The following is a 16,686-nucleotide window of genomic DNA, read 5'->3' as shown; positions in this document are numbered from 1 at the left end:
AGATCATATCAAAGAAATGAAATCTTCTAATTCTTTTGCCAAGGACACTGCCATTCACAATTTTGTGGCAGCTTCGGGTGTCATGTCAAAGCCATTAGTCTTTTTGTTCTGGCCAACTCCAAATTCAGACTACTGTGCCCCTAACCTTCTGAAAATTTGGGATGTAGTACGAAAATTTTGTTTTCTTGACGGTGAGGTTTTGAGAGAGAATCCAGTGAATCTGTTGGGACACTCAACAGATTCCGCTGGGTTTCAGTTAGCAGCTGCTGTTGCACTGATGACGCCTCAGTCCAGAATCATAAATGCTGGTGTGAAGTATTTGACACTTGGTTGTGGGGAAAGCAAATTTGCAGCACCTTATTTTGGACCTCTTCCTTCCATTGCCTACTTAGACTACGATCATAATCTTCGTTTATTTCTCAAATGCCTGAAATACACAACACTTGACTTAAACATTTTTCCATCAAAGACAGACTCTTACATTGTCACCATTAATCATTTGAAAGAGTTGAAGCAGATAGCCGATGATAGTGGTGTTTCCTGTGACTTTAGCAATAGTGATCTTTTGTTTGCTCGTTATTTAGACCAGAATAGTGATGCTGCCCTGAAGGTGTTCACATTGTCTGTCGCTGAATTACTCGAAGATCATGTACCCGAATCCGCAGGTACTGTATTGTACATCAGAGGTGTTGTTGCACTTTTTGACCCTTTTATAAATCCAGACTCAAACCCAATCGTGATGCAGGAAAAGATTTCTGAGGGGATAACAGTTTTTCGAATTTGGCGAAAGATTTTAGAATTGAAGAAGAAGAGGTTAAATGCCACAAGTGGTGCAGCAAAAAATCCATCTAAAAGAGGAAGGTTTCTTACATATGGGTGCTATAAGACAGCTGAAATCTTGTTTACTGCTGCTACCTGTCACATGCTAGCAATTTTTGCCCATTTCCGTGATCTAGGTCCCTCTGCCCTTTCTCCTTTCAAATGTGGTACCAAAACCACAGAGCGGATTATTAGTGAACTTCAGGGGAAAACAAATCATCTTCAGTCTCTTGATGCACAGCCCACGTTGTCTGATATTTCTAGTAGATTATCAAAAGTTCAGGCAAACCAATTATCTGAGGAGAATATCATGGCCAGAGGTGGTAAAAAGCATGCTTCCACAAACAGAAGGAGATTGTCACACAAATGGAAAAAAGTTCAAAGCTCATCAGACTACAAATTTCCTGATACCTATGAAGAATTCAGAAATGGTCAACGAAAAGCTTATAGAGCTGGGGTGCTAAAAGGGATCGAATTGTTCAAAAAACATTGCCCTGAAGGTGCAAAATTTGTGAAAGACAATGGAGATTTTGATTTTCTTAGAAGTTTCAATCATGATGTGCCCTATGAGAGCCAATTTGATGGGACCTTAAATGACGGTTATGCCTTAGACAAATTGAGGAATTTAAATCCAAGTGAACTACTAACTTCAAAGGCTGAAAAAAAGGAGAAGAAAATTATTGATTTTTTGAACCCTGAGGATAAAGAGGAACAAAAAAGAGCTGATCAGGAGTATACACCTGAAGGGGACGACAGTGAATCTACTGTAGAAAACAAGAATGTAGAGGGAGTGTCTTCAAAGAATTGTGAATCAAGTTCTGTTGTAGATGATGAATTGATAGAGGAAAAATTGAAACCGGTTTCTGTTGGAATCGAGGAGGTCTCGGCAAAGAAATGTGAACCAACTTCTGATGAAGATGATGAATTGTCAAGAGAGAAAGTAAAGGTAGTTTCTAGTGGAATTGAAGAAACCTCGTCAATGAAAGGTGCTACTAGTAAAAGTGAAGTTAAAGCTGAGCAGAGAACTCCAGATAAAGAACTTGAACTTTCAGACGGAGAGCTTGAGATCGCAGAAGAAGAACGTTTGGATGAAAGGTGGTACATAACAAGATTGATCAAAGGAAAGCTGAATAGAGTTCACCTGAAACAAGCATTAAAAATTCTTATTCCAAGGGAATATGTTTCCAGAGAGCGGTCACGCAGACATATAGCTTCCAAATTTTTGCCAGACAGCAAAGAAATAGATGAAAATCATAATGTCCTGCTTTTTCGTTTTGTTATTGCCAAAATAGCTAATGAAGTTGTTGTCTGCAAGGTTTCCTCTTTGAATAGTCAAGGTAAATCTATAATGAGTGCATCCAGTGATGATAAACATGCAACCTGCCGTCTAATCCCATTAGAGAAGGTTCCACAGAAGGACCATGTTTATCGTATGTCTGATAAAATTGTTGTAAGTGATTGGTTGAAAATCTCAAACATCCTTGGTGAAATCAGTATGGAAGAAAGTGAAAACGGTCACATGGTTGTTATGGAAAAGTCCAGAGCTTTTATCTGGCATGCAAGGGCTACTTTTATGCTTGATGAAGATCGAAAAATTGCTCAAAAGATTTCCAAAGGATTGCTTCCCTCAGAATTTAAGGAGGTTGATGACATATTAGATAAGAAACTTGATCCAAACACACATCTATACGTCTATCTCGTTAAATTCAAAGGTCAAGTAGGAAAAGAAGTTTGGTTAGACTCGTCGTGTTTTGATAAACCATTTCAGTACGGCAAGAGAAGTGGACTGAAGGTTTCAGATTCTTTATTTGCTGACGAAGGACTCAAAGATTCAAAAAAGGTGAATGATATATCGAATTATTTTCAAAAGAATTCTAATCAGCTGAGGAAAGCCAACACTTCATCAAAGAATGAATCTGAACACAAAGGCACTGCACATTCAACCACTCAAAAAGAACAGTCTGGTAAATCCAAAACACCACAAAGGAAACGAAAATCCGACAACAAACCAACGAAAAAACTTCCCATCAAAAGCAGAAAAATTGAATCCACAAAAAAGACTACATGTAAAAGATCTGCAGAGACTTCCTCTAATTCTAAGGGTAAAAAACTGAAAATTTTAAAATCAAGTGTTGATTTCCTGCAACGATTTTCTTGTGAACCAAAATCGACCGCCAGTTGGTGTTCTTCTAGTAACAAGGAGAAATCTTCAAAGGAGGAATTGATTGCCTTATCCGATGATGATATTGAGAATGTAGTTGTCCCAGGTTGTGATAAAATACGAACTGATGTTTTTGATTGGAATGTAGGTGATGACAGAAGGATCTGTAATGGTAGTTGGATGTCTGATAACATTATGAATAGAGCCAGAATAATGCTAAAAAGGCAGTTCCCCAATTTGAAAGGTCTTCAAGAGACACTTTATAGCATCAAAGGCCCTGCAAATGCGTCTAGATTCCTTTCATTCAAGGAAGATCGGATCCAGATGCATCATGACGGTGAGCAGCACTGGGCCCTTTCAGTCTCAAAAGGGAGTAAGGTTATGATGCTTGATAGTTCGAAAGAGGAACCAACAGAAAACCTCAAAAATCAACTTCTGGAGTGTTATAGAAAATATTTAAAAGATGGAGAACTGGATGTTGAATATCAAAGTGTATGTCGTCAAACAGGGTGTAATGATTGTGGGCTTTTCGTGATTGCATTCGCCACTGATCTTGCTTTTGATAACGATCCAGTTGACATTTGGTATGATCAAACTCGATTCCGTCTTCATCTGAAAGAATGCTTTTCATCAGGGAAACTATCACCTTTTCCTCGTCTGTCAAATAATACTACTATCAAAAGAATGAGTCTGCATATTGTAAAAATTCAAGATTCCAATGTTGAAATTGATTGATCTTACCAAAAGTTCACATCTGTATATCTGATCTTTATTTCTGCTTCGTTCTGAAATTTTACATTCTTTTCATTTCGGAATTTCGGTTTTTACTACCATTATTTGTTTAGAAACTCAAGATTGTACCAGAGCCAATTTTCTGCTTGTCTTGATTTTGAAATTTGCTGTTTTTCTTTACGAGTCATGGAACCTGCAATATTGGCAATTGAATGTATTACTGTTGTATACAGATACTGGTTCGTTGTTACATTGAAGTATCAGTTCTGTATTTTAGCACACTTATTACAGATACTTTTGTAATTCAACCAATATTATCATGGCCTTGAATGTATTTATGCTGATTGTTCCAGATTTACTTCAAAGTTTATGCATTATGGATCAAGCTCCTGAGATGTTGTTTCCTGAATACGTTCTTTGTCATGAAATATTGGTTCTTTGTTACATTGGAGTATCGGTTCTTCATGTAAATGTGTTTTAACCGATGCTTTTGTAATTTAACCAATATCATCTTGGCCTTGAATGTATTGCTGCTGATTGTTCCAGAATGACTTCAAAGTTTATGCATTATGGATCAAGCTGCTGAGATGTTGTTTCCTGAATACGTTCTGTGTCATGAAATATTGGTTCTTTGTTACATTGGAGTATCTGTTCAGTATGTTAAAGTATATTAACCGATGCTTTTGTGACCAATCGTCTCTTGAAAGTGCTGTTCCTGATGGTTCAAGATTGACATTTAGTTCCTGAATTGTTGTGATGAAACATATGTTCCGGCACGTTTATCTAGACGTGGCATTTGTTTTTTGATGCATAAACCTTTGGTCTTGGTCTATCGGTAGTTTTGCTTGGCTTCAGTTTCCAGTTTTTTCAGTTATTTTCTTTGGTTGTTATCAGTGTATCAGATCGTTTCCTGTATATAGATTTCAGTTTTCAAGATTGTGTAGTTCTCTTATTGGCAGCTTCTTGATATTGGTTTTTAAAATTTGCTAGATTGAAAAAGGCTCCACGGTTTTTTCTCTCCTAATTAGCCATAGCATTTGATTTAAAGAGAAGAGCAGACCCGTTTCTTTGGGTTAGAGAAGAGAGTTTTTTATCCGAAGAGCCTGGATCACCACCAAAAAGGTAGTGATCCCTATTTAGTAAATGGTACACAATCTTGCAAAAGGGACCATCAGTAGGACAGAATGTTACCTTTAAAGCTTCTCACTGTCACATTATTAGCAGTTTGTTCTCTTGCTGAATTGTTATTGGAAAGCCGTTGGTATTTTGTTTAAAATTATTCCTGTATAGTTTCTTTTGCTTCAAGACAGATATGAAATCTTTTTGGATTGGAGAACCGTTGGTATTTTGTCTTTTGCTTCATGCCAGATATGAAATCTTTTTGGATTGGAGAACCGTTGATATTTTGTTTAAATTTATTCTTGTATAGTTTCCTTTGCTTCAAGCCAGATATGAAATCTTTTTTGGATTGGAGAACCGTTGATATTTTGTTTAAAATTATTCCTGTATAGTTTCCCTTGCTTCAAGCCAGATATGAAATCTTCTTTGGATTGGAGAACCGTTGGTATTTTGTCTTTTGCTTCAAGCCAGATATGAAATGTCTTTTTGAATTGGAGAACCGTTGTTTGTATTTTGTTTATACTCTTCGATATCTGAACATTTCTCACTTTATTATTCCATTTTTGTAACTCACGTCTACTGCTACAATGCTTTTCAAAGGTAACATTCTGTCGGTGTGATGGACCGGGTGCGACCCAGCGTATTGGGTCAAACCCAAGGCGCGAGTGTGGGGCGCCTTATCCATAATTATAGCTCTTTAACGAGAATGAAAGTCCGTTGTAAATATCAATGCATCAGGCATACAATTTTTGCTCGTGAAAAAAAAAACATTTTAATTTCACATCTAATGGATGAAGGTTTATTAGGACGAATATGACAAGGCTCAGAGTCAGTGGTCCATCTTTTCATTCACATAGTGTACTTGTTTCGTTTCCTTTCTTGTAGGTGAGAATTTATCTTGCATGGCTTATGTTGGACCGAGAATTTATCTTGCATGGCTCATGTTGGACCATTCCAGGTAAGAGTTTCCTATCGTCTGAAATAAATTCCAAAGTAGATCTTCAGTGAAAATATATGGTTTCCCCGATATTATCGAAAATATTTTTTACCTGGACTATTATAAGGGACTTAAGTAAACGTTTCAGTAAATGCCACAGTTCCTTATGGCTATCTCTTTGCATTAATTTAATTTTAGGGGGTGTAATTTAACATTTTCTTTAATTCATCTTTAGGATGCTGTGACATGCCTTTAAATAGACTATCCCAAAATATCCTTTTGGCGATCTTAGCTCACACCTTTTCTTAAAACGCCTATTATGGAAATAGACGATATCGGATTTAGATAAATGAAATGCATTCTGCTCTGGTTTCTAGGGACTCTCAAAGGAATTATAATAGATTATTTTTTTATTTTATTTTTCAATTTATTGTACTCTTATTAGATCAATATAATTCTATCATTATTTTTAAAAAATACATGGAAAAGATATACCTTAATTAGTCTATCTTGTCACCTTGGTTTGGGAGGTGACGAATATATCTGAGCCAAAACCGAAAATAGACCCTTAGAGAGGTAAAATTTACTTTTTTTGGGAACCCTTGGAAAGACTTTTCCCTAAATTTTGGTCGATTTTCACCAAGTTTGTTCGAAATTTCTAGGAATTTTGACCCTTTCTGAGGGAAAATCTCGATTTTCGTGATTTTGGAACCTTTTCTTCAGAGACTAACTTATAAATCTACATTCCATTCGAGAGACTTTTTAGGTGTGAAAAAAGATATCTTTATGGCTCGCACATACCCGTCTCCTGTTTTGACCAAGTGCACCGGGTGGGCTTCTTTGCTATGCTATCAAAATGTTCGAATAGTGCCTTCAAAATTCCCAATAGCCAGAACATTCGGATTTGGAGAATTTAAATAGACTTCTAAAGTAGTGTTTTCTCCGCAGAAGGGCCATTTGCGAACTTTCTACTTGATTTTCGACCTTGGAATAAGTATACTTCTGTGATAGATTCTCATGGCGTTATACTCTTCAACTATCGTCACTTGAAGGACTACCAAATGCCTGAGCCAAGAGTGCTATATTTTCACCTCTTTTCAGTTGGAAATACAGTGTCGTTCCCATTATATACTGTAATCATTCTAGGCAATTTTGGGACAGTTATTTTTGCATTTTTATTTCCAGCTGGAAATAGAGAGCCGTTCCGATAAAATATCTATATTGCTCTGACATTTTTCCTATTTTATTTCCAGCTGGAAATAGAGAGCCGTTCCCATAAAATATCTATATTGCTCTGACATTTTTCCTATTTTATTTCCAGCTGGAAATAGAGAGCCGTTCCCATAAAATATCTATATTGCTCTGACACTTTTCCTTTTTTATCTCCAGCTGGAAATAGAGAGCCGTTCCCATGAAATATCTATATTGCTCTGACGTTTGCTACATTTATTTTCCTTTTTTATCTCCAGCTGGAAATAAAGAGCCGTTCCTATAAATTTGTATATCTCCTCCTGGCAAATGTGAACGGCTATTTTAAGGAAAAGGTCGACACTTTTTTTTTGAGAGCTGTTCCCGTGCAATTTGTTCAACTTTCCTGGCATATTTTTCTTTTCCAGCTGGAAATTTGGAGCCGTTCCGGACAACCTGATTATGTTCATTTTATAGAAATTTTCTCCTGGCTGGCAAAAAGGAACGGCTTTTTCGTGTTTTGCCTCGGTGGCTGCTTCTGTATAAACTCTTAAGTTATTTGAATTCATTTTTAACCCTTATATTTAGCAATAATTGTATAAAGAGAATTATTAAACCTGTACCCTCGAGTTATATACAACTATAAAAGATTGCGTAAAGACAGAACTCTTAAACAAAAGAACTGAACTGGTTTCTAAATGTCGTCATCAAAATAAATTTTTATCAGCAAAATATAAGTCTATAAGGATTGATCTCCACGCATATATAACGTCTTTAGAGAATTATCATTTGTATTTATGATCCTAGGGATTCATTCCAATTATACATTTTTGCTCCGGCCTAGGAGCCTTTAATTCTCTCTTCCGACAATGGTTAAGACATTTTTTGTCTGTTTATCTAATCCGATGATCTATTCCGATTTAACAAAAATGGATCACTGATTCCGATAATACTGTGATTTGATTGGCCGAAAAGTATTTAGAAAAAGATGGCTATCGAAAGTGGACTAGCTGACTGTGTAGCAAATACTGGCAAATCTCAGTGAAAAATTGATCATTTTCATCCCTATTCATGATGTTTTGGACATGATTTATGAGAAGTTTGATTGTGCGTTGTACGTTGTACTGTATACTGAATTCAAATACGTGTGTTTCTCATGATTTTATGCTGTAAAAATGATCTATTTTGGACTTTTGGTCATTTTTCATGATGATATTGGTTGTCCCTTTTGGATTTTCAAACTTGACAATGAAACTTTCAAACACAGCCATTGATACACAGTATTTCTTGTGGTGTTATGTATGACTGAAAATGATCCTGTTTTGGACTTTGTTATTGTCGTATTCATCATCGGCTGGCGACCGTTCCTTTTGATTTTTCAAACCCGACACAGATTTTTTACAAACATATCACTATGAGAATTCAATAAAGGATACTGAAACACAGTTCCTGTGTAAATTTTAACAAGATTGGAGAAATTTTCACAGTCAGACAGTGTTATGGCTAAAAATTATCATTTTTGGACTTTGTTGTAATTTCATCGCGGCTGGCGACCGTTCCTTTTGATTTTTCAAACCCGACACAGATTTTTTACAGACATATCACTATGAGAATTCAGTAAAGGATACTAAAACACAATTCCTGTGTAAATTTGAACAAGATTGGAGAAATTTTCTCAGTATTATGGCTGAAAATGATCGTTTTTGGACTTTGTCGTAATTTCGTCGCGGCTGGATGGCGACCGTTCCTTTTGATTTTTCAAACCCGACACAGATTTTTTACAAACATATCACTATGAGAATTCAGTAAAGGATACTAAAACACAATTCCTGTGTAAATTTGAACAAGATTGGAGAAATTTTCACAGTATTATGGCTGAAAATGATCATTTTTGGACTTTGTCGTAATTTTGTCGCGGCTGGCGACCGTTCCTTTTGATTTTTCAAACCCGACAGAGATTTTTTACAAACATATCACTAGGAGAATTCAGTAAAGGATACTAAAACACAATTCCTGTGTAAATTTGAACAAGATCGGAGAAATTTTCACAGTGTTATAACTGAAAATGATATTTTTTGGACTTTGTCGTAATTTCTTTGGCTGGGGCGACCGTTCCTTTTGAACGTTTTTCAAACCCGAAACAGGTTTTTTCCAAATATAACACTATTTATTACATACACACTATTGTACCATTTTATTTGGTTTATCCTACTCTTCTCCAAGTATTATCCCAGCAGAAAAAATAATGCTTAGCTAAAAACCCATGGCTTTAATAGGATAAACTTTCGCGGGGATTAAATTTCGCTGATTTCGTGGATTTGGGTGTCATCCGCGAAATTAAGTCTCAATGGAAATTTGGAAAGGCCTCATCCGCGAAATATTTCTAAACAAAACTCAAAATTTGTCAAACAAATACTTTTTGAATGTTTACTAGCATCAAAGAAGTGCTAATAATGTGTATTTCAACAACCAAAATGCACGAATTGACAGTTAAGTCACAAAATCGTGAAAATATTGCCACCCAATAATGCCACCCGCGAAATTAAGTCCCCGCAAAATTTTTAAATTTCGCGAGTAGGCCCAATTGCGAAATTAAATCCTCGCGAAAGTTTATCCCATTAACGAAATTTTATCCGGACAATCAAATCAACGGCGCATCATGGCTTCGCTATTGGCAAGTTTAGGAAAAAATAAATTTATAAGAACTTGGAAATATTGACTTCTAAATGCTTATCTCCTTTAGCTCCAATTTTGAACTTTTTAGTTGAGGATGAGTGGGCGGGGGATGGGCTTGGTTATTTAAGCAAGAAAGTGCATGTGTACTGTAATCACTTAGAAGAGCTAAACTTCCAGCTGGTTTATTTATTCGTTAAGATTATTTCTCATACTCGCTTAGCCTGGGAATCCATGCTATGATTTCTTCTTTGATAAATTGATGGCGAAATGTATAGCATGGTACGGGCTGAGAGTTTGAATTTCTCAGATCCTAATAACGGTTGAAAACATAGCCAATCAAATTTTGTTATTCTTTTACTGGTCACACTTTCTTAGAGAAAGCGCAACTTTCGAAATTTGGTTTTTATTTTAGTAAGTGAGGACAGCGCTAAATTCGAATTTCCCACTGTAAAAAATGTGAGTCCAATATTGGACTCACAGCTCGAACCCGTCTTGTGTACATAAAATTATAAAAAAACACACGACGGGTCTCCTGTCTAATACTCGCTCTGCAATAGATTTATTGCTTTGCTTTCTGATCTGTTCTGATTAGTAGTTTGTGGGCAACGTTCGAACACAACTAACTCAACAAGCTCATCTTTCACATCTTTTAATCTCTAAAGCCGAAGCTTCCAGCGCAGCTGGTTTATTTTACAATCAATCCAAATTTTTCAATATAAAATCATAGCATTTGTCATTTTTCATTTGATAGCTGACCATTTGATAAAGATGAAACTTGAAGTACTATAATTCAAATTTTGTTTTTTCTTGTACACTGTAAAGACAGTTATAAAATTTTAACGCTTCGAAATTTGAAATTAGACATCTGTCCAGCCCCGAGATAAAAGACGCTGTGTCATCATAATCTAGTCTCTATAAAAATGGTGTGAATATTTTACAAAGGGTTTAAATATATATTTCAAATAAGTTCTGTATTGTAAAGTTTGATGTTCTTTTTAAATTTTAACACTTTGGTCTTAGAATTTTACACCAAGAAGATTTAATATATAAATATTACTTTTAAAGCTAGATGACTTTCCTGCATGTAACCCCTTCTCACAGACCCACCGGGACCCCTTTCCACTGGTAAAATGAGCCAAAATATCGTCTCCGGTGAAAAATCATACTCTAGTTTTTAGTCCCCGCTGAAAAACCCATCCCTCCTGATTATTCTGGCTCGAAAATATTGGAATTCAATCCCTAGCCATAAAAAAACATAGGAAAATCAATCCCCTTCAAGTTTTTGTCCGTTATTTTTACCCCCATTGGTTGAAAAAAACATATCAGGTCTGTGAGAAGGGGGTGTTCTAATAGATCCCTTTTGCATATGACTGTCTACCCTGTTCTCCTCCTTAAATCTCAGACGTTATGGTTTACAGCTATGCCTGAACATTTTCCCCGTTTAGTAGCGTAAACAAGATGGGCGCAAAATTTGTGGAGGATTAAGCAGATTTTATGACACAGTCATTATCTATTCATAATATGAATACATATAATATAATAATTACAGTGTCATAAAAATCTGCTCTCCTACACAGATTTTGCGCCCCTCCTGTCTACGCTAGTGCTCGTTCAATTTTCAAGTTTGGGCAAATTAGAGCCCCGTGTCCGTTTTTTGTGTAGGACAATTAGAAAATAACGACATTACAGTACATTACAATGCCAATGGAAAGAGGATCCTAAATACACCCTTCCCACAGACCCGGTGGGATTTTATCAGTCAGTGGGGATAAAAATAACGAAAAAAAACTCGATGAGGATTGATATTCCCATGTTATTTATGGCTGGGGATTTGAATTCCAATGTTTTCAGCCAAATAATTCAGTGGGGATGGAAAAAGTATTTTGCTGTGAGAATTTCTTATCTAAGTATTTTCAGTGGGGACAAAAATTAAAGTTTAATTTTCCACTTGGGATGATTTTTTTGACTAATTTTTCCAGTGGGTCTGTGAGAAAGGAGTGTCTAAATTATAAAGGAAAAAATTTTGTTCCAAAAATACCACAACCTTTTGTTCCGAAAAAGTCAGACAGACCCGTCACCGCGCAAACCCAATGGACATAACAGATCATCCATAACAGTATTCAGCCGAGTCTGAATAGAAAAGCGGTGCGCCAACCTTGGGCAGATTCTCTTAAGGATCCTTTCATACTGAGTACGCACCCAGAGCCACTTTCACCACTTCTTAATTTTACTTATTGATCCACTGACCTTTATATATCTCTGGCCCAAGCTTTATCCAAGCTTTTTTTGAATTGGTACATTGGTAATGAAGTTATTGCAGTGTTAAAGATTAACGTCTAACGGCGCTACATCATCAAAAGTTTTCGAGGGAAAGTAGATCCAGCGCTCTCGATGCATTTACACCGTTATTGAGTAGTGCTGACATTAGCGTACCACTTTTCAAAAAACTCCGGTCAAAGTTTTTGCTTGGCCGAGATTGAGAAACTACCTCCAGGGTATATAAAGGTCAGTGGATTGATTATATCAGAATCAAATAAAGCGAACTAAGAGACTGGGTTCGAGTTTGTCTCAAACAATAACAAATACACCCCTGTGTCACAGACCCACTGGGACCCCAGCCCCACTGGAAAATTTAGCAAAAATTTCGTCCCCAGTGGAAAAGTACCCTTGACTTTCCAGGTCCCACTGGAAAAACGACTTTGATTTCATCCTCATTCGAAAATCAATGTTTAAAAATTGCACTCCAAAACCATCTCCACTGGTTTTTTTAACCTTGATACAAAAGAATGTCTATCCCAATTGGGATTTCAATAGGAAATTTTATCCCCACTGAGGAAAAAAGTTCCACCGGGGTTGTGAGACAGGGGTGTATCAAATAAAACTGGGTTTGAGTTTGCCAATAAATTTTTAGTAATCATCTCAAGCAATGACAAATAAACCCTTGTGTAAATACACCCCTGTGTCACAGACCCGGGTTTTAAATTTAATGGTAAAACTATATCCCTTAGTGAAGAAAATCTATGATATGATCTTGCTCGTTTTCCTCAAACATCAAATTGTGTATATTTTTTTAAAAATCCTGAAAAAATCGAAAATTTATTTGAAATGAATATCCTGCCTGAATACCATATTTTCGTATGAAATTAGTGAAGTTGATTTAATTTCCCAAATTGTAATACAAAGAACTAGCAGATTATTTGCCTTTTAAATTATTGAAGCGAAAACCTCTATCTTTAATATTTGGAGTAAACTGTGAAAAAATTGGGTTGGGAAAGTATATAAACTTCACATGCATTCACAGATATTGTTATTTTAAGAATCTTTAAAAATTTTATTGAAATTTTGCCATGTCTAAATCTAGATTTAGTACACCACCGATGTTGCTCTTTTTACAAATGAGTTGTTTTTTTTACCTTATATAAATAGCTAATTTCTACAATACTGACAATTTGGTGACAAAAATGTTTAAGAATACAGGCCCTATTCCTTTATCAACTTTATTAAATTTTGACTTAAAAATGGTTCTAATAAATGATTATGTCGAATAATTTTTTAGGATGTCTAATTTTTAACAACGGAGAAATGTACGTCATGCTTTATTCAAGCACATCCTTGTCTGTCTAGTCCTTACCTAACTTTTCGTTACACGTTATAAGAACAAACTAGAACATAAGGCTTCGATGGCAGAAATGTTAAGAACAAACTAAGAACATTTTAACCCTAAAACACCGTTTTTCTTAGGAAAATAGTTCCATTTATAGTGAGACGGAAAAATCGTCTAAGACGAGAAGTTTGTAAAATGTGATCTGTGGAGGAGATCCTTTTTATTGAAACATGTATGGAAAGTACACTACTCCATAATGCTCATTTTCTGAATTGCTCGTCTCAGACAAATTAATCGTCTCAGTATAAATAGAACTAATGGGCAAATATACTTACAAAATGGTGACAATAAGAACATGTTAAGAACATTCTTAGGCTTAAAACTCAGAAAGTTAAAACATCCGAAGCCTTCGAACATTTTGGATGTTCTTATAAAAAAGCATGTAGTTACGTATATACCTGTTTCTTTTGTATATCACTGGGCAAAATTACAAGTTTTGAAATGGGAAATAATACCAAAATAGCAATGACTTAAATGTTTTATTTTTACATAAGTGTTCCCGTTTCATATCAGACACATATTTCATATCAGGACAGTGTCTGCCTATTGTTATATTATGCTGATATAAGCGAAAAAATGTTGTTCTTTTCCTCTTTTTGACCAATCTTGCTCCACACCCGTGTCAATTCAATCTGAAAAAGCTTGCGAATTAAAAATGATGCGAGTAAGCAAACGATACACGTTTTTTTTTTTAAAGAACAAACTATATAAGAACATAAGGCTTCGAGGCCCAAAAATTTAAGAACATTCTAAGAACATACTAAGGCTTTGGAGACTTAAAAACATGCAATTTCTTAAGAAATTACATCAAAATGCTCAAAAAATACTGAAAATAAGAACATTTTAAGAACATTTTTAGGCTTCAAATCTAAAAAACTAAGAACATCCGAAGGGTTCGAAAATTTTTGACGTTCTTATAAAAAAACAACGTGTATCACTCTTATTTAAAAACAAAACCTTCAATATAATATTTGATATAAACTATAAGATTTGACATCATCATCCATTTTAAGCCAGCGGTTTTTTTAATTTCCAATGGTACACTTTTTTTCTTTTTTAAGAACAATTTTATAAGAACAATGAGGCACAAAATTGCCAAAAGATAAGAACAATGTAAGAACAATACTGAGCCTGAAATATTACTCAATTTTAAGCAATTTAGAGGGGTCAAAGTAGTAACAATTGGGTATAACGCCTAAAACACCTATTTACATCCTATAAGAACTGGATAAGAATAATTTGAGGCTTAAAGTGCCAAAAGAATTAGAACAACCAAGCCTCAGAAAAAATTTATTGGTTCTTATAAAAAAAACTGTATTCAGCTCCCATTAGAAGTAGATAAAAACCCAGCCAAAACCAATCTGAGAGACAGGGGTGTTCTAATTTTTGGCATATTTTTGAAATCTAGGAATATTAGTTTTCCTTTCATAATTACTGGGCTCCTTTTATTATAATTACTATATTTACAACTTTTTAGTAAATATTATTTTTACCATTCTTTTGAAATGGAATAGACAACGTTATTTTTGTACTTGGTTGCTAACTCAATGTTTAAAAATGCTTCATAAATGCTTGCTGTCATGAGTTATTTTGGTTATTTACGCAGTTAATATTAAGATTTACGTTATTTCAAACTTTGAATAGTTTTTGTGGTCTTGCCATGAGCAAGAAATTAGGGAGGTAGGGTATGGAATAATCTCTCAAAAACATAACTAGGCCTTGTGGGTTGGAGAGATTGTTCCATCCCGGCCAAGCCCACGACGTAGGCGGTCGTAAATTTTATTATTATCAACCAATAGAATGGCTTCATTTTCAACCGTAGTATGTGAACGTGGTCTAAAGGATAATAAAATGTAGTTTCTTAACTACCTTATCGGTGAAAAAATGTCAGGGGAAAGTGACGAAAATTTTGAGGGGGTGACGAAAACTTTCCCCAACATTTTATCACCCGACCAAGACCAATTTTTTTATTCCCGACCAAAACTTTTACTCGATTTTTCCCCCAACCCACCCCCAATTTCTTACGCCTTTATTAGCCGAAATTAGTGCTTTAAACGTCCAATTACAAGATCTATTTTCAAGCTAGTGAAGGAAACCATTTCATTTGAACAATAGTGAGGTTAAGTAAATCGGCAAAATCACGACGACGAACGAAAATTTAACAGGCTAGTGAGTTTCAACCAATCAAATTTCGTATTTTCACTAGCCTATTACATTTTTCGTCCGTCGTCGTGATTATCCTGGTATGCTTAACCTCAGTACTATCGTCGGGTGGAAGTTACTAAATTGGAAATTTGGTCGGGGAAAAGTGACGAAGTTAAAATTTTGGTCGTGGGAAAGTGACGAAAATGCCTCTAGGTGACGAAATTTTACCCCGACGAAAAAAACCCGACTAAATAAAACTCCGAAATTTTTTCCCCGATAAGCTACTTTGTTGGCACATGGTTGGTGATACTAAGTCTGAAAACTAAAACTAAACCATCATAGAATTTTACAGGACCTACAAATTTTTTAATACTTTCACGAAAAAATGCCATTTTTTGCTTACGGTGTGTATTTCATGTTAAATTTAGAATATCGGTCCTAGTCTAAGAATAGAAATTAAGTCACGAACATCACTTGCCTCGTATTCAAACAATTTCCATGGTGATCATACCCCTTGAGACATTAAATGATTTTTTATGAATAGAAAGTAGTTGTAATAAAATCCGCTGGGAGTTAATCAGTTAATGGCAATAATTTCAAAACGAGGCAAGTGATGTTCGTGACGTAATTTAAGGAAAAGGTCTCTACATCGAGAGAATGTTTTAAGATATTCACGATGAAATGGAAAGCTCCATTCTTATAAAAAAGTGCGCAGACGGTAAGATATAAAATAAGCAAGCAAATAACAATTAACAGATTTTTCCCCTAATTATCTGATAACAAAAGATCAATATTAATTAGCAACAATCCAGTCAAAATGATAACATTTTAAAAATACAACCTAACCTAAGTCTAAATAAAATATGAAAACACCATTGAAAAGGCGAATCTTTGGACCTTCTCAAAATATTTCTTTCTCTAACACTTTAGAATTCAACCCACCATTCTCAAGGTTGAAAATTGTAAGGTCGTTAGCCAAAATACAGGGTGTGCGGAAAAAAGTATCGAGTCGTACCACTTCTATAGCAAGAAAGTTCTTGTGTGTGTTTCACTAAATTTGCAATGTTTATCAAAGTTTCTCTCTGTGTCATATTAATTGTCACAAGACATCTGAATAACTTTGGTCGTGTTCAGACCTGAAAGTTTAAGTTTAAGGTTTAAGTAATACTTTGTTGATATGGGAATTCAATTATAATTATTTTTCTTTTGTCATCATCGATTGGCGATCTCGAGGAATCTCCTTTC

The sequence above is a fragment of the Clytia hemisphaerica genome, unplaced genomic scaffold, assembly GCF_902728285.1.
Source record: "Clytia hemisphaerica strain Z4C2 unplaced genomic scaffold, Clytia hemisphaerica genome assembly, whole genome shotgun sequence".
Taxonomy (NCBI): domain Eukaryota; kingdom Metazoa; phylum Cnidaria; class Hydrozoa; order Leptothecata; family Clytiidae; genus Clytia; species Clytia hemisphaerica.
This window is presented reverse-complemented; position numbering follows the sequence as displayed.